Consider the following 19,914-nt stretch of genomic DNA (forward strand, 5'->3'; position numbering starts at 1 on the left):
TTGGTTCGTAGGAAGAAAATTACAGACGATTTTCTTCTAAACCATGTAAAAATATTACGTAACTAAAGATTTTTTGATCTAACTCATCCAACGACTTCTCCCGCCTTGGGCGGAAAATCCACCCCGAAACTGATCGATCACGCTCGAACACTTACGTGATTAAGCTGTAAAGAAGTTTGTTTAATCGTCACGAAGTTAAAAGCATTAAAGCGCTGTCTTGAAAGATGTTCATGCTAAGAAATCTTTATTATCACTCAACTACATAGTGTGTCGTGCAGAAAGCTAGATAAAAGTAATTCTAAAACTCAAAAACACCTGTTTGTAGTAAAAGCGGCGTAGATCAGTGAATTTCTTCGAAACGTCGCTAATGTAAGGTTGGCTCTCTTAAAACTCAAGTAGTAACTTAAGTACTTACTCTTAACACATGTACATAAGTGAGTGGGTGCGACTGCAACCAGCTTCGCGGCGCTCACTAAAACATGTTGCCTTTACAATAATTAGGCAAGATAAGTAAACGTTTTGACGATACCGGCGACGGCAAAGATTAAGGAAAATGTGCGTAGAAGGTGTAGTTAATTTTGTTTTCAGTTTTGTGCCTAACTGTTAGGTAGCTTCTTGAGGTCAAGATGAATCAATAATAATAGGGTAGATGGTTAATTGTTTTAATGTTCGTCTTGTAGATTATTTTAAGATAACTAATTAGACACATTTTGTTTTATTTTCTTACGGAAACATACTTTCGAAGATAAATCGATGTGAATGTGACGCGTGACGTCACTTCTAGGTACATTTTTGACGTAGAAACGTATTTGCTCCCACTCCTAAACTGCGGTTCGTTTTATTTAATCTTATATATGACAAAATAAAAAAAAATACGTCTCTAATTTTTTTCATTACCTAATTGACGGACTTTTTAATTTTCGTACCCCGTCATCATCCCTATTAGGGAAATTTAGGAATTGTTGCGTAAAGCGTGAAATGTAATTAATTTATTTTATTTTTCTTTTATTATCAATAAATAAGCAGTTAAAAAGTAATGATCGCAGTAGGTACCTACTACATTTATAATTTATTATTCTATAGAACTGTTAGGCAAATAAATATCAGTTTGCTTGTGAGTTGTGACGTTATTGCATGTCCTATTTTAGCAAATTTGACGTTTCCTAATTGAAATGTGCAATTATTACAATTGTTATTGTAAAAGATAATTACGTCGTCAAGTAATTAGGTTTAATAATAACTTGTGGTACGGAGTTCATGATTGATTTGTGTTTTATGTGATCATTGTAATGCATAATTAATAAGTTAATTTAATGGCTGTTTTACTATTGAAATTGAGATTTTTTTTAATACCTTTGCTACACGCTATGTTTTTCTCCTGTGTCGTGGGTGCATTTACATTTATAAGTTCACATACACATAACACCCAGACCCGAAACAACAATTTGTAGATCACATTAAGAGTTGCTCCGTACGGGAATTGGGCCCGCTTTCCCAGCCACCGCAGAACTACCACTAAAATATTATACAATATAACTATTTTTATCTTTATACATTAAATGTTTAACTGGCTAAAATAAATAACCTTTTTTTTTTATTAGTAGTAGTTACCTTGTTACCTCTAATTGTTTGTTACAAGATTTTTGTTAGCTCTAGCGTGATTCATGATTAGTTTTTTTGCAATATGCAAAAACATACATAAATATAAGCAACGAGAGAGAGCACGAGCCAATTTACATGTACAAACCAATTATGTGCGTCACTTGGCCAATTATATAATAATTAATACATAATTCTCTCATTATTATCTATGTTCTATTATTAGTTTTCTTTTTCAATACATAATGACATGTTAATTAAGTAACGATACACTTTCTAGCATGTCTTGTCATTGTAATGAGATTAGTTACCTATTTACGTCATATTCGTAATTGGATCTTCTGTGATTTTTTTTAACTTAGTCTTTGTGAAATTTGAATTAGGTAAAGATAAATATGGAGTTTGTTGCGTGAACGTACGTTAGCTGATTGTTTTCTCAACTTTTGTATTGAATTGTAAGAAAATCAATCGGTTTTTAATTATTGTGTTTGATTCCTGCACGGAGCAACTTTTTGTGTGATCCACAAATTGTTGTTTCGGGTCTGGGTGTCAGGTGTATATTATGTAAACTTGTATGTTTGTAAACGCACCTACGACACAGGAGAAAAACCTAGTGTGAGACAACATTTAAAAAAACTGTCAAGTCGTTTAGTTAGGTACTTATGTAGTATTTCCTGTAGTGTAGTTGATTTCATTGAAACCATAATAGTTTAATCTAAAACGAAAACATGGAAAAATTTCCCTACTCGCAATTGACTTGACTTAACCTCTATTACAATTAGTTTTTATGCGCACTTCGATAAATGTGTTAAAGACTATATTTACCACATGATTAGCATTTAGTTTGTTTGCAAACGTATACAGCACGTGTCATATACTCGTATTACATAATATAATTATGTACTTATACACACAATCATGTTAAACATCATGAACTACTAATTACAAGGGTGTTAATTTTATTGATTGTCTTGACACTAATTTTATGTCTTTCTTGAACTCTAGATAAGCGTCTGTAGTGAACTGATCAATGACATTAAACATAAGTACTTAATACAGCAATAACATAGTATATCTTAATTCAATATATTCATCGTAGTTACAACATGAGATCTAGTTATAACTAATCAAAGTATAGATTTTCTGGAAAAAATATATCTCTCACCTCGCTTCTGTGTGAAGGAACAAACAGTACTAACTAAACTAATGTGAAACGTTGCGTTTCGCTGTGTGAGTGAGTTAACCTAATCTTCCTAATTCCCGATTCCCCAACAACCCTTAAATTCCTAACCCCCAAAAGGCCGACAACATATTTGTAACGCCCCTGCCCTGGTGTTTCGGGTGTCCATGGGCCGCCGTGGCGATTGCTTACCACCTGGTGATCCGACTTATCGTTCATAAAAAAAAAACTACGAGACGACACTTTGTCCCACCTCTCTACATATCTTCAAACAATAAAGTATGAATGACTATGTTCCTTTCACACAAAAACTACAATTCCCAAAATCCTAATTTCATTCTCAAACAAGTCGGAAAGCTCCAATAAAAGAAACGAAATCTTATCTTCAAGCGGTTCCATTAATGCCTATCGGTGCTGTCTTAGATCGTCATAATCTTTGCCACGTGTACACTGGAGTACGTTCCCACATGGTGCAAGGGAATCCTTGTGTCAATATTTGTATCTACCTGCATTATCAGCTGCGATATCCGTAGTCCGTACCGAACTTACTGCACCTGCATCGCCTGCATCCAAAACTTAATCGACCATATTTAACACTTGTCCAATTATAATTTTGGTTTTATTTTCATGAATGAGACCGATTTTGTGATTGATCGGATTAGCTGGTGGTAGTGGTGGTGGTCTGTTTTATATCGATGTAAGAATGTCTTTAATTGGAACATCTTTTGGGATTTTTTTATTTGGTAATTTTCTTCGTTTGTTTCATCATGTATTATATTGGGGGACTCCTAAATATTTGTAATTATCAGAAATGTTGCCTCATCTCTGTATTATTTTTCTCGGTTTCCACAATTTTCATCAGCTATCTTCCATTATTGTGCAAATAATCAATACGACGCAATTATTGTGCAACATGCAGCAATTTTCCCATTTTCTATACATCCTTATTTATCCCAATCAATGTACTGCAATTACGTTTGTTCCCAATTGATGGTGTGTCTCCTAAACGATACCTTCCTGAGTACGTGGGTTGGAGTCCTGGGTGAAATTACACTCTGAACTCAATCAATTATATGATAGACTGGGAGGAAATTAAATATCCTTACCCGTTTGGAAGTGAAATGGAAAACGGATAGAGATATGGACGACTAGTGTTATGAATTTTGTCTAGTTCCTGCTGTATTGTTTTAGAGGAGAACCAGAGTTGAAATAGAAGTAGATATAAGAAAAGGAGATGAGAATAATTCAGTTCATAAGTTGAAGGAAGTGAGACAATGAATTGTTACAGAAGTTGCATTAAACAAATGTAGGGCAAAACAAATGACGTCAATGGTTTTTACTTAAGTGTTTACTATTATATCACAGGTTGTAATCACTGTCACACATAGATAAACAACTACACACAGAAGTGGTTTGAAGACAAACAAACGTACGCTCGATAAAATGTGATCACTTGAACAAGTCGTCAGTGTACGTTAAGAAATTGCATTCATTAACGTTTTAAACCCGTTCATTCAATTAACAAGAAGATACGAGCATGGGAATGTACAGAACAAATAGTAATGTCTTTATCATTCTGCTATTTATTTTACTATTTAATTACATATCTTTATGTTGATCACATAAAACATTTTAACGATATTATATTTCTTGTTCATGTTATTAAAACTCTTATTAATAACAGAGCATTAATTGATTTTTATCGCCATAATCAATTATTCATCGTCTTGCACACCGTATCAGAATCAGAAGCACAGAACATTTAAAGAGAGTAGAAATGAAATAGTTCCTGATTTGTATCAGAACGCGTGTCGCCGTTTCTCCCACCCTTTAATTTCACTACAAGCAAGAGACCAATGTCTGAGCGGATTACCCCCACAAATAAATAACACACATTTAAATCTCGAATTTGCTATTGGTTGTCACACAAACGCAATGACTGCATTTGACGTACACTCTAACACGCATAAAAACTCATGTATGCTAGGGCGAGACAAAGGTCGATTGTTGATATCGATAAAATTTAAGTAATCTTGTTTTTGTTTTACAAGTATTGTTGAATATTGTGAAATTGTATTCATGCGAAATAGAAACCAAGTAATAAAAGTAAAATAAATAAAAAATACATAACTGAATTTTAAAACCACTTTTTTACTCAATAAGTTAAAAATCAGTAAAAAAATTAAATCATAGGCACTTTTGAACGTCAAAGCAAATATAATAATATTAATAACGTCTGTCTGTCGGTCAGTCCTCTAGTGAAGCTATTTGCTCGTTCCAAAGTGTAGATTCCTATGGAGAAGAACGAAGATCTGTTCATTCGATCTTTTTCAATCAGATTCACAATACAATTCTTGATTACATTGCTTTTCTTTGCATCGATTGCTTCAACTATGTGAGAACAATGTAAAACTAATATTCAGTCAAAGCGAGAGAAAAAAAAACCATAAGAACAACAAAATTAATACAGTCTGGAGCTGACCAGTCCCAGTTGACAGCGCTCGTTCACCAACATGGCACGTACACCAGCACCGTCCAACTCAACCATGTTGCAGGGAATCGAACGATCCAATGCCCGTGCCACCGCCAATGAGACCTTTGAGTGAGCATGACAACTCTAAGCTGACACAAATGCATTCTACTAGTCTAATTAAATGACAATGCCAGATCCTGCCCCACTTAATTTCATCAATGTACAAGAAATGTAAAATTAATCAATATTATGCAATGAAAATAAGACGTTTGGTTACTTAATTATTATCCTGATAAAGTTGCGGATAAAAATTGGAAATAAAAAGAATTTAAAAACCCACGGCCTGCTTCCTGTATTATATATATATATCGCGACCATCTGCGTTTCTTAGTACGCTTGCAAAAGGAACACAAAGAGTCATTCAATAAAAAAAGGATTTATTAATGTCATGTGTACGGATTTTAATATGAATTTGGTATAAATACATACTGTTAGTTAATTTATTTTTTTATAATATATATTATAATGAATGCATATTCTAATTATTATTTCGTGTTTGAACGTTAGTGATTAGATGTAACGAAACGTCATTGGCATGCGTGTGTCAGTTACGTCCAAAAAGTCATTATTTGACATTCGCTCTGTCTGTTCTGTTTACATTGTTGTTTCGTTATGACTATGAATTAAAAGTAGGATTACTAAAGGTGATATTGGTGATGAAATTCCTTCCTTCCATAGCTAAACCCCCTATGATAGCATTGTAATAATATAAAGCACTTAATTTAATTATTTCTACCATTATAACTGCAATTAATCTAAACTGGTACTTAAATGTAATATTTTGTTCTTAGATTTATATAGAAACCGCAAGCTCTAAAGGCTTTTAATCATGTTTTTAGTTATCACTAATAGAGCAGCAATTGAATGCTACATTTGGCATGAATGTACAATATATTTTTTGGTGAGGCAAAGCTCTATAGAGATTCTGGCATTGTCATTTTAGCTAATTACAGGGCTCTCACATTTACAATAAATTTGTATAAAGTACAGAACACATTGAAATAACATGGTTATAGTTATATTTATAACGAAATATGCTACATTTAGTAGGAATCCAATTAATTCTACCAGTTGTGTCAATCCACAATTTTCTTACACCTGGATCTGTTGGAAACCTAAAACATAATATTAAAATAAATCATATGTCACATTCTATATAAAAAAAAAACATAAAACTCACTCAAAATCTATATTACTAATTAGTCGTAATAAATAATACTTATTATTTTAATTATAAAGTGTGCTATTGATTATAATAGACTGTATCATAGTAACAATCGACATTGATTACAAATTTGCCCAACACTATCGATGTCATAGATTTTGAAGGAAATGAACTTTTGTTTCGGTACTCGGGACTCTCGCGATGGACGTAATACATTGCGCGATTTTTCACGTAGTGCAAGATTGTACTCATCTATCGCAAGCAATGTATTACTATTAGTCTGCTTGCGATTATATCGTTTTTATCTATAAATTTCATAATGCTAATGTTATAATTACAAATATCACAAGTATTTTTATGTTTTTGGACTTACCGGTGAAAAGAAATTCCTTCTCGTGCTATGCTACACACCTGGCTTCTTTTCCGACACGTTATAATAGCGCAAGACGGCATAATATAATATTTTTTGCGGAGATACGTACGCTGTCAAAACATGACAGCGATTGCTAGCCGGTAAGTATGAACATTTGAGCGTTACGACAGCGGTATGCACGTTCGTTCGTACCCTCGGCGCGTGTGGCCCGCCCACAAGGCCAATCCAGTCTCTTTCTTTTATCCATGATCAGAAGTCAACGAGTTCAATCAATTCATTAAGTGCACCTTGGGCATTGAATTACTGGGCGCCCGTAAACAAGGTTCATGCTGCATTAGCGTAATCCACCGTGCAGTACTCACTACTTAAGTCCGCCTATCTCAGTTTTCGCTACAATTCGCAACAGCGCTATTATCCCTAATGCCACATTAGCAGACTCCTAAGGATGTTACGAAATGATCACATCCGTACATCTAATTGTTCCCCAGCCAGGGAACGAGAAAACTAGCTGAGAGGAAGCCACCAATAAACTCTGTCGAGCTGTTAAATATCAAAAATATGTCACACTAAAAGCATTTAGCAATGTAGTTAGTTTGAGAGGAACATAAATTATTTTGGACGGATTCTGGCGAATTTAGAACTAGGACGGTTGGCTATTTCCGCATTTTGGTTTAGTTTAATGTTGTCAAACAAACGTAATTCAGTGAACCGTTTCTGTTTGCTATTGTAATAAGTAATTGCATCTATGAAAGATATATTTCTATTTAAAGTTAACTAAGCTACGAGTCTCAAATTCCAACCAAACATTGACCGCTCAATAAACGTTTGAGCGGAAATCGGGACAAAAAACATTTATTGTTAATTGAGGCGATTATGAAATTCTTGAGGTAGACTTATTATACCTTCTATAGCGTACAGGTGTCTTAATCTGTATAACCTGATGTTATTAGAGTAGCTTATACAAAAAGAAGAGGTCGGCCCACAAGCTCTTGTCCCAAAAGAAACAAGAAATTGTAAATCCCTAAGCAGGAAGTGTCCTGTTAAATTACGACGACGATCCGATCTATATCAATAAATCAACATTGCATTTTATCTCACTGTCTAATGAAATAAAACTCCTTTGTGCATCGTCTTCCGAGATGAGAAATAATTAATGCTCTGCATAAGATTTATGAGTTCTTAATGCTACACCCACGCAATTCGAATTTACCCTTATCGCATCATCTGTACAAGTACATTAGGACCAAAGTGTTAAGAATTTTTACAGGTGTAAAATCGACTCTGTTGCTTGCTAATAAGGGCTAGGAGTAAGGTAAAGGATTGCATAATTTAAGGTGTTTAGTTCAGACGCTGTGAAATACGATTTGCGGCCGACGACAAAATGAATGAGTGCAGGACGCGTTTACAATGTTTTGTTCTTGTCAGGTACGGTCATTTGTAAATTTTGATTCATTTTAGGTTGGGCATACTGAGACAGAGACAAAGTTTGCAATTAAAGTTGTTGTTGCCAGAACATATGACAAATATTTCATTTTGATAGAACTTAATGTTGTGTTTGACCTCTACGTGTCTTGGTCTCACTCAAAACCTTTTTGTTTTCATTATAAATTCTTGCTACGGCTTTGTTTTGATCGAACGTAGGCTTACGATTGATTATGACAGAGGTTTTCTTCGAATTGTCTCCATGGAAACTGATAACTTTGACTTCGGTGTAAGTAACTTTAATACAATATAGGCTGGAACAATTGCTACAAGCCCTGATGATATCTGCAGTATGACTGAGATTATTAATGATGGGGCCGACACAGACACGCCCGTGCCGCCTCTATGAGTTGTAGATTACAAAGCGGGATATTCAATGCGTTTTATTAACAGTCTTGCTAATGTTTATTGTTTTCAAAAAGAAGAAAAAGTAAGAAACGGGCTACGGAGTAATGAATATAAATGGTCCATTACAGCAGTTATTCCTTAGATTAATCAATGAAGATTAAAATGGAATGCATGACGATAAAGATGATCTTTATTGATACACGTACAAACGAACATACCGATATTATCGTATAGGTACTTCAAAAAGTGACACCGAGCCTATACCGGCTACTTAAGCTACTTGAAGAAACGTAAATGAATAAAATAATTACGTGGTCACTAGTATTTAATAGCGTATTTAATGGTTTTGTAAATAGTTTTATCAGACACTTAACTTGCCTGACAATCTAAGAAGTTTATGGAAGAAGTAAAACAAGATCCAAATAGAAACATAAATTCTATTTAAATTGCCGCTGAGCGGAAGACAATAAAGTTAAAATCCATTAAAAGAAAGTAATTGGTCGTAAAATATAGCTGATTGATAATGACAATGATTAGGGAAACGAATTAAGTGATAACATCGTTTTTCATGTTTTACTAAATTCAAATTAACTGGTTCCATGGTTTATTTTAGGAATTGATAAATAGTTTTAAGCTATTCATAAATTAGAACAAGATTACAGAGACATTAAAGCAAAAAGTCAGGAATAATGTTAAAATCGATAAAAATAGGACTATGTACAATTCCTAATTTTAGTCCACTTAGTAGAAATTTATCGTATTACTAATTTTACCGTCAACAAGTAATGAGAACCCAAAATAGTGACAAATATTTCCTAAAATAGAACTAACGAATGTTTTTTTTTAAAAAAAAAGACCGATAATTATCAAAGTTTGCTCCATCCTCAGTATGTACATATGTTTCATTAACGTGGCTATGCGTCAGTGAACGTTTACACTATACTTTATCGGAGAGATGCAGGCGCTTCGCTTTTGACTCATTAGCTGCACCAATGTCAAAGTTACATACCTACCGCTCGTAATTAGTTAATGTTACGTTTATTAAGTAGATGTTGATTTGTGTTTGTTTGTCTGTCTGTATGCATGTTAATTAATACTTTTACTTTGATCTCTTCCCGTACCTTGTTTGTTTCGTTAGTTATGGTGGCTTTTTATGGTACTTTTATTTGTTTTTTGTTCATTATTATGCGTGGTGGTCCTTGATAAATTTTGTTTAGTTTATGTTGCGTGTTTTATATCTTTTGAAATAAGTGTTCAGATACATCTGCTTTTCCATATTTATCCTTTTTAGTAATTATTTCTTTTAAGTTACTCATATTTTTGGATTTACTGTAGGTTAATGAACTGTATTCAATAACTTTAATATTGACCTGGAGATGGCCCATGTCACGTACAGTCGTATGAGTCAGTTAAGTGCTTTAGAACGTAAAGGAGTAGATCTAAGTATAATATTATAATTTGTACATCCAAAACATTATATTGATGCACGTGGTTTTGATGGAATTGCTTTGTAGATTATTTTGGCCGTTCGATTCATAATGTAACTTTGTAAAGATGTAGGTAAATAAATCATTCATATATGTACATGTCAATAATATTTGGTTAGGATAATAATGAAATTAACATATAATGAAGACGAGAAGAATCCTATGAAGTAGTTCTGCAGAAGTAAATATTTCAATAGACAATCGCAATTCACTTAACACACGCAACAAAGAACATTTGATCCACAGAAAAGGCCAACCTTGGCTTCAATTTTATGTTTACCAAGTGAATCATTTTGATATGTTCAACCATCTTTCAGCAATACTGTTTTATCACCTTCTCTTTAGCTTATTGCAGCACTTCAAGTTAGATATGAAAATTTTGATGCATCAATAACTTTATATCTTTTCGTGAGATCTATACAAATGGCTCCCTTTTACGTAGGCGTTGTAGGCGTCGGAGATTCGTTTCCCTTCACTGGGCACACTCTCTACTTGAATGTGGTCGCTTACTACAAGGGGGACATAAAAGCTGTGTGTATTAACGACCATTTTATTGTAGTGTGAATAGAAACGTGAATTAGAACCACTGTGGTATACTGATATTTATGGTCGGAAACAGAATGATGTATGGTCGAGAAACCCAATAAATGATAAAAGATGGGTGAGAAAGTTAGGTAGATTTAATTTTGTTCTATGTATAAAGTTTTTCTTTGCAGTTGTAAATAAATTTTAACTTGATATCGTCTATATCGGTAATTATAATTATTTTATTGAGTTTCCTTCGTTTTTAGTTCCTTTCTCATAGTGACTTCAGGTTGTTAACTCATATAATTTACTAGATATTTTACAAATAATAGTTTTCCAGCTGTAAATTAAAATTCTATTGTTTTTATGGTCTCTGGTACGTTGTGATAGAAATAAGTAATTATATTTCTTGTAGGCAAGGTGTCTTTATTACTTCAAATATCTACAACGACTTTCTTTTCAGACGTGATATCTAGTTTTAGAAGCATTTACATGTTTTCTACAATTTTAGAAATCTTTATTACTTTTATTTCAAGTATTTTAAATTCGTCTATAATTTTTAGGTTTCCTTACCGAAAGGATAAAATGGGACTGTGTCTGTGCTTTTCTATATAATAAAACAAAACTAGTATATATAGACTAAAACAAAACTACGGATCACTTCATCCACGAGCCCGACTCGTTCTTGGTTGGTTTTTATGGTATTTTTAACAAACATTTCAGCAAAGGTTATTCTCACAGAGCCTAGTTTATTATTCATCATGCATGGTGTCTCTCAGATTTATCACCCAGCCACATTTGCGTAAATACGACTCAGAACACACGCATTGACTTAATTTAATTGCCAATTCTAGTCGTTTTGATATTGCATGTACGTCTAAAAATGTCTTCATACTTTAAATGCGCGAAATAGATTCAAATATTCCTACTATTGCGTTTTAATATTATTATTCAGGACCCACCGGTCATATTTTGGCTTGATTTATAGCATAGCCTATGACAAAATCAATTGTTTTTAATTCTCTATAGACAATCAATTTGCGACATACAATTCAATCACGTTGGATTTTGGCTATGCGCTGAATTTTAACAGTGTCCAGCCCAATGTTGCAATTAGATACAATGGCTCGTTTACTAGCCAATGTTGTAATGATAGAGTATTAATTATCTTCTATTACTATTCTTAAAAGGTTAGTTGTGTTTAATTGTAATTTTATATTGGCATCGATTTTGGTTGGGCCTTCAACGTGGTTCTTATATTTTGTGTCATTTATATGACTCGTGTATTGGCCACTCTTATTGATATGCTAAACGTTGCTGTCATCTATAACTGAAGCCGTTGGTGGTCTTTTAGGAATTTAAAAAATAACAAATTCTTTGGTATTCTTATAAGGCTATTTTGAATTTGGTATTCAAATATTGTCGCCATATAATTCAGAGTGTCCAATTGGAAAATAGATTCCAAGTACGTTTTTGTCAAATTCAATTTCTAGAAGTGATGAATAAATCTAAAGAACCATTATTTTCTTAACAGAAAAAAATATTCATTTATCAACACCTGGATATGTTACATCCTTTTTAGTTTAGTTTCTTACACAATGGCTAGTTTCAACAAATTAATTGCTCAAGTCGGCCAACAATTGTTTTTATTGTAATAACTTAATAGAAATGAATCTTGTTTATTATTTTGCGCCTCGTTTCACAGACGATGTTTGCTATTTTTATTTTATTATGTGAAGTAATTGCTGGTTTAATAGAGTTATTTTCGTAAAGAAACTGACATAACATCATAATGTTAATTAAGATCAATGGTTTGCTCTGTCGGTGCAATTGTACAATAAGTTTGATTAATTGCTTCTTTTAATAGACCAATTATAGTTGGCAACGAGTTATGTAGTTCTATGCCCTTTGCTTGTTGTGTTAAGTCTTAATTTGCTAGAAGTTTTATAAAAATATCTTCTACTAATGTTTCATTCTTAATTTCTATCGATCTACCATTTGTGTCATTGTTTTCTTCAACAATGTTTACAGTCTACCTGACTCATGTTCGTCATCTAACTTTGAATACGATTAAGTATTCAGCATGTGTCACGTTTACTCATGAAACCTAGTTGAATCTTAAACACTTCAGTAGGCGTCAGAGTTTAAACAGTTAATTCTAAAAATAAGGCGTGAGCCTATCCTTTTAAAATATTCAACGGAATCTCTGTAACAAGAACAACGGTTGCTTGTAGAAATCAGTTTGCTTACAATGCATTGTTATTGTAATTTATGTTAAATCTCTCGGTTATGTTGTCCCTGTTAGTTTTGTTCTTATTCATTTGCAAGTACGTTGTGATGTCATTATGAATTTCTTCCATATCATCGTCAGGATTACGGTTCTCTGTTCTTGGTGCCTTTACTACTACATAGATGAAGTTGCATTTCCAGTTGATCAAGGATCAGATGAATTGACCACATAACCACCGTGCTATATTGGATTAAATGCCCAATTAACTATACTGGTTTTTCGCCGAATTCACTTAAATTTTCCTTAAGTGATTGAAGTTGTTTGTCGTCTGTTTTCATTTCATTTGTGCTTGCGTGTTTAACGTTTTCTATCAACAATGCAATCGTTCTCACAATATCAAGACTGCCTCCATTCGGAATAGGCATTAAATTAGCAATCTCGTTCGTGCCTTTATCTGCAATCTTCAAGTCCAACACTTTAGCCTGGAGCGATGAATCAGCATCACTTGCAGTCATACGTACTTGTAGCTTTCAAGCTCTGTTCGTTGCGAAATAAAATTATTTACAATGTTTTGTATGGGTTTGTTAATATGCACATTTTTATAAATATTCATTAAGTACGTTAGGATGTTTTATTTAAATTTTATTAATAAGGGACAAGTCTTGAAATATTATGAACCCTGAAATATATTCAGGTTTTTCAAAAGATATTTTTTTGGACTTTTGGTAGGGTAACTAAGTACTTAGGTGTATTTTTGTCATTGTTGTTTGTTTGTGAAATTTTAATCGTGTTCTACAACTAACCAGAAACTAACTACTTCAAATTGACTAAAAAAATTGGGCAAAAGTAGTTAGTTACAGACATGAGAAAGCACTTTTAAAAATGAAAATTAAAAGATATTTAAGTTCATTTTAATTAACAACAGCTTCATTCCCCAACCCTCCAAAGTCAAACGCAAGTCATCGACACGAACAGTTATTGGTCGATTATATCCCAAAAACAAATGGTGCGGCTTCCCGGCGCGGGAGCAGAAGCGGGGTCATTGCGCGATCGACTACATTGAATGACCAACAGCCCTATTCCGTGTCGTTTGTTTTGATGGTTATTAAACTAGTTCATATTAATAGTGTCGTTGATGTAATGGTTACAGTCTGTGTGAAAGAGATAAAAATAGTGGTGGTGTTTCGTTACAAGTGTTTTATGATTTAAATTGTATATCTATACACATAAGTTCTCGTGTATCATAGGAAACAAATCAATTTTGAATTTATGATAGACATCGAATTTAAATTAAATTCAGTTGTGTTGGTTTTTAATCCCTGTCGTTCTACCATGATGCTTTCCTAATAGAAAATTTAATAATGCTTTCTATACATATTACCATAATCACTCCCGTACCGATTAATGCTTATTCAATTACCGACGTTTGAAGCATCGTATCTGTCTTCGGTTCAAATGACGTTGATACCTTACTTATAATCTATACTGTTAATGCACTCATATCTATCTCATGTACACATATCAATTGATTGATAAGACAGGTGATTCATTATAATTTCAAATATTTTCGATACTGGATTCCGTAGAACGCGTCTATGACGTCGTTTTAGTTGAATCATTAAATGATGCGTGTTCATGGTTTATCTTGTTGACTTTTACTGTTGGTAGAATTTCTGTGAAGATTCACGTAATTTTTAATTCAATTGCATCTTTTTTTGTGAGATGGCTTTCAAGTAGTAAGCAGTTTCGATCGATTATTATTAAAATACGTATTAGGTAGGTGCTAGGTAACTAAACAAACACGCGTCACAGCTTGCGTTAAGGTAAAACACTGCTGAATTTAATATAATCTGAAATACACATGTGTGATTTAATATAAGGAAAACAAACGTTTAGGTATTGTCAAATCGATAAATAAATGCGATCTCTCACCAAAATTGAACACCCTTGTCGATAGCAAGAGCGCGATCGCCATCACAATCCGTAATAAGGCGTTTGAAAGAAACAGCGGGACCATTCATCCAGCAATGTTTTTATTTGAACACAGCCACACACAACATATTAAATAGAATTACCCATAACTCGATACTGAAACCCGACACCTCAATTGTGCACCCTGAGTTACAACTTTCTATAAAACTTTTGTTCCGAGTTTCGTACTAACAAATGGTGTGAGTATTGTTTTGCATCAGCCACGGGCTTCAATTAGCGCTGGAGAAAATTTTTGAAATATGCTCATTAAGTCAACTGATGAAAGATCAAAGTGCTATGAATGGTTTAATGGTTTAGATACGATATGTATCTTTAAAGACGAAGTAATTTCATTTAGCGTTTTGTGTGTGGATGAGTGTTTATTTGATCTGAAGTTTGGACAAAAACCGTATTGTTAAGATAACATCCACATTAATAAGTGGCCACTGCTGACCAAAGGCCTCTTTTCGCACAGAGAAATTTTGAGCGCTAATCACCACGCTTGCTCAATGCGGGTTGATTTCAAACTTATAATTAGAAATTATAAGTCCAGGTTTTCTCACGATGTTTTCCTTCACCGTTAGTAGTCTAAAAATGGGTAGAAAGAACATAGGTACAACTGGGAATACGTCACATTGGTGCCTTGCCGTTGGTAGGTTTCGAACCCGCAGCCTCATAAATGTGAAGCCTTAATCCTCCGGGCTACCACGACAGCACATTAAGATCAACGAGCCAAACAAATAACCGAAGTAACCACTTTCTTATAAAATTCCATTCTTTCTCCGGAAGTATTTCTTAATCTCTGCTCTATAGAAATTATCTCAATCACTTTCATAACGTTTTAAAAGCACTCCTAAAAATGTAAGAAACTACTTAACCGCTCTAAACTTGACAATTGTCAAATCATGTTATGAAACATCTTAAGGCATAATAGAATGCAACCTTTCTTTACTATTACGAAAGAGTGTGGTTAAGATACGCTATGTCTACGAAGCTTCGAGCCTCTGCTGTGTGGCCATATTTTTATTTGATCAGCAACTGTTTAGACAACTGTTCTTTTGTGAATATTGAAGTTTTGTCAATACAGCTCTAGACCGCTGCACGTTTAGATTGTTTATCAAGCATTTTCACGGTATTTGTAAGCGAAATTTGAATACTACGAGGTGCCTTTACATAAGCATTTTACTGCAGTCAAAACAAATATTTTGGTTATGACGTCTGTCGTTTTATATTTCTCTGGTTTTGTACAAAGAAATGTGAATGGTGTTTCTCAAGGTAGTGTTTTGGGACCACTTTATTTTTTTTGGTATAATATGCAGCGTTGGTTTTCTCCCACTCAATATTGAGTATCTATTACGACAATGTTTTTAGATTTTTGATCAGTAATATCAATTTTATTTGGTCGCATACCATTAAATCCCAAAGTTTTCGCCACTAACATAATGAGTGTCTTTTGTTCTTGTTCTAAAACACTTGCTTAAATATTGACAAAGTCGCAAAATTTTACGTTTTTGTGGAAAACTTCAGAGGATAATGCGATAATACGTCTCTAAGTTACGATTTTGCTCGTAAAGACGTCATTTGTAATATTGACGTTAAATGTTATACGGTTGTGTTAGATTTTAGAAATAAATAAAAGAAAACATATCAACTAATCTTTAGATTCTGACGTATTTATTTTTATGACACTTCTTAGGATCAGTTTAAGGAAAAAGACGTGTGTAGCGATTGTATTTTCCTTATGGTCGTTGAAATATATAAATTAATTAATTCAATTTCCTTTTTATCTCTACAGTTTATCTCTATTATGTTTTTTTTTTTAGTTAGTTTTATGTGCATCAGAGCTCAGAGCTCATATGTAAAACAACTTAATTGATTTATCTTATACAAGATAATCATATTGGGAACTATCAACTATCTTCCTTATAAATAAGAAAAGAAAAACGTGAATAGATTTCTGAACATTGTCTCAATAAGAAAAGGACCTTGAATGGCATGAAACTGTGTCGAATCCGAACCTCTTTGTAGACACACTTGGTTAACAATACCTATTCAATCAGGCAAATAGGTGATCAACTATAAAAGGACGGAAGCGCCACTCGTTGCCAAGCTACTTACGCCTTAAAGTTTGTTTTGCGAAATCTCAATATCTATATGTTACAATCATTCGAGCGATACAGAGACATCCTTGAAACTGGTTTAGCTCAATAGTCTGGCCACGCATGCTCGTATAATACAATCATTACGGCCAAAACAGATAAAGTCAATGACCCCTTTCCGACCATATTTTGAATTGCCCAAAATGAGAAAGATAACATTTGTTACTTCATTTCCTTTGATGTTCAAGATAAAGGTTGAAAAAGGAACTGCATTTAAGCAACACTGCATACTTTACGATTGTCGCTGCGATTGTGTATCTGTTGTCACCAAAATACGGGTACCTACTAATCGACCATGTGCGTCAGAACACGCGTTTGTTTGTATTCATTTAGCGAATCGATTTCACCAGAATTATGATAATTCACGCACCGAATAACGGATTAGTTTGCGTGGAAAAGTATTTGTTGATTGTTGTGTCAGATTGCTTTTCCACCTATTTTGTTATGGACTGAGTGACAGTCCCAACAAAGAAGACATTTAAAATACTAGTGGTAATCGGGTGTAGTACATATTTCTTACTACTAAACACATATTTTAAAGTAGCTATCCTAGCGTAAACGGATATAGCTATAAAACCTAATCATACATCAACAGCGACATATTTGTCTTGCGACTAAAAGCCGCAAGCGTGCGCTGCTCGTGTGTGATGTCGTTGCACTGACCCAGTTTACCTGTTTGAAGTGGCGTTAATGTGACTCCTTATCAGTCACTAGATCAGGGTAGTTGTCCTTCTGTTTGTTTTTTTCCTAATGTACTTTTACTTTGAGGAAATGTCAGTTAAAAGTACTTATAGTTGTTGTAAGAAGATTTGTACAAATTCCGTTGTAAATCCGACAACGTAAGGAGAAATGATATGTTTCATGAATCCTAGAGCTGTTTCTTAGTTTTTGATAACTATTTATCTAACAATATAGAAAATAGCTTTAAAAGGTCTTTATTTCATTATTGATTTGTACGGATTTCAAAATATCCTAGACATATGTTAGCTACTTATCCCTTTCCAAACATTTTAGTAAAATTCAAATGATTGCTTTAAAACTGGAGTGACTGTTAACTTTATCTTATAAGTCGTAAAAGAAAACAAAAGTACCTTCCTATTGTTAGTTAGGGTGTCCCATAAATATTCATAATTTTAATGTCTGTTATGGTCTACTTAAGGTGCGCCCTCCATTTGAGAGCGTAACATATTTACTATTTAGGCACTACACCATTGTGCGTACTAGATAGTCTATTACAATTACTTGTACTATAATTACCTTCTATGGCCCGATATTCAATGGTAATTTGATCTTGCAATCTCTAATGATTATTTATTGGCCATGAAGACTGTCCCGTTATGAGTTTGGTTCTCAAACGATCGTTTTATCGATATAGTGAAGGACTAAATTCGTGTGGGCCGAAAGGTTATAGTTAGTGCTCTCGAGTTATTCTGGACGGCCAATGAAAAGTGGGACCAATGTGATATCATGTTTATTCATAATACAAAGCCTTTATAAGGAACACAATATTTGATAATTCATCAATCTTTCGATTTTATTTGTCGTATACTAGATTTTCACACGCAGTATCGCCTGTGTGGTCAAAAGAAAAAGTATAACTCTTCAGTTTCTTATTTTGGTACGAATACCATTTTTTTTTTTAAGGGGGGAAATCATCCATTGACTTCTCCTGCCTTTGGCGTGGCGAAAGACTAAAAATCACTCCGTTCCTACTCCTGCTTTACGAGCCGGAGTCCTGGTAACCTGCTAGGTAGTCCACATCACGAAAACCATACTACATACTAATATAAAAGCAATATTAAAAAGAAAAATGACAAACACTTTTATACCTAACTAGATGTTCTATACAGCTTATTTATTGTTGAGTTGCACGTCTCTAATAAATCGTCGAATTTACAATTCTACATATCTGTCTACCCACCATGACATTTACTGCCTTCTCTTTAAAAATGCTCACTTATCGAATTTAAATAATGTAAATAAGCTTATTTATAATGCTAATAAGCATTTCAAATATCCAAATCAACATGAAAGTAATTATCAATTACGTAAGAGTTTAATTAATATTTGATGTCAACATAAAATATTATATCTTGTGATCAATAATGTACTATTTATCAGTCAGTTTTGTTTACATTAACATTTTTAATCAGATTGTACTTTGAAGATTTATATTAGGTACTGTTTACTATTGATGTTGTATGTTGCATTACGCTATAAGTAACGCAACATGTATTGCAACAAAATCAATCTTTAATATAAACTTGCGAAAAAAATACGGAGCCACAGGCGCTTTTTTTATTTTATAGAACCCTCTATAACTTTTAAAAAAGCTATTCCTTTTGCAATAAAATACTTTCGTTTTAAAGGTAATTAAATTGCCTTTTATACGACATACGTTACCAATTAATAAAGTACTGGGATCAGAAAAATATTTCTTAAGAAATTAAAAGAAACATTAGTGGCTCTGTTTCTTTGCTCGAAAGTGTATTACTACAAGATTGAATTTTTTTTGTTTGGTTTTTAAAAGTATCTAACACGTCATTCAAACGATATGGTGTCAACGCGTGTCATACAACACGTTGCATTATAGAACTTTTATACAGCGCGTTCTAGCAACATGTTACACGTTGCTATCTGTATACAAATAAGATTCGTACGTATAAACATTAATGATACGCATTAAACATATTTTGATCATCTCTTTCATGATATTAAATGAGTTTGTTTAAGTTTGGCTCACTTGTATAACTAAACATGGCACGTTCTTTTCATATTTGGCGGGTGGGGATCAATCAGGAAAAGACTTATTAGTTTGTTTGGTAGAAATATTTGGCATTTGATCATAACATGGTGTGTGGT

At 33.4% G+C, this 19,914-nt stretch overlaps 1 protein-coding gene and 1 long non-coding RNA gene across 2 annotated transcripts in view; one reads left to right on the top strand and one right to left on the bottom strand.

Annotated features, from left to right (window-relative positions):
* Positions 1 to 19,914, top strand: part of LOC118266198 (putative phosphatidate phosphatase) — a 106,028-nt gene that overhangs the window by 5,000 nt on the left and 81,114 nt on the right. The gene's annotated exons all lie outside the window — the stretch shown is intronic.
* On the bottom strand, positions 5,988 to 7,099 carry LOC126910823 (uncharacterized). The gene is made up of 2 exons (XR_007705395.1): positions 6,851 to 7,099; positions 5,988 to 6,427 (listed from the first exon to the last, which is right to left on the bottom strand). It is a non-coding gene; the product is annotated as an uncharacterized LOC126910823 (long non-coding RNA).

This window comes from Spodoptera frugiperda, chromosome 7, assembly GCF_023101765.2.
Source record: "Spodoptera frugiperda isolate SF20-4 chromosome 7, AGI-APGP_CSIRO_Sfru_2.0, whole genome shotgun sequence".
NCBI lineage: Eukaryota > Metazoa > Arthropoda > Insecta > Lepidoptera > Noctuidae > Spodoptera > Spodoptera frugiperda.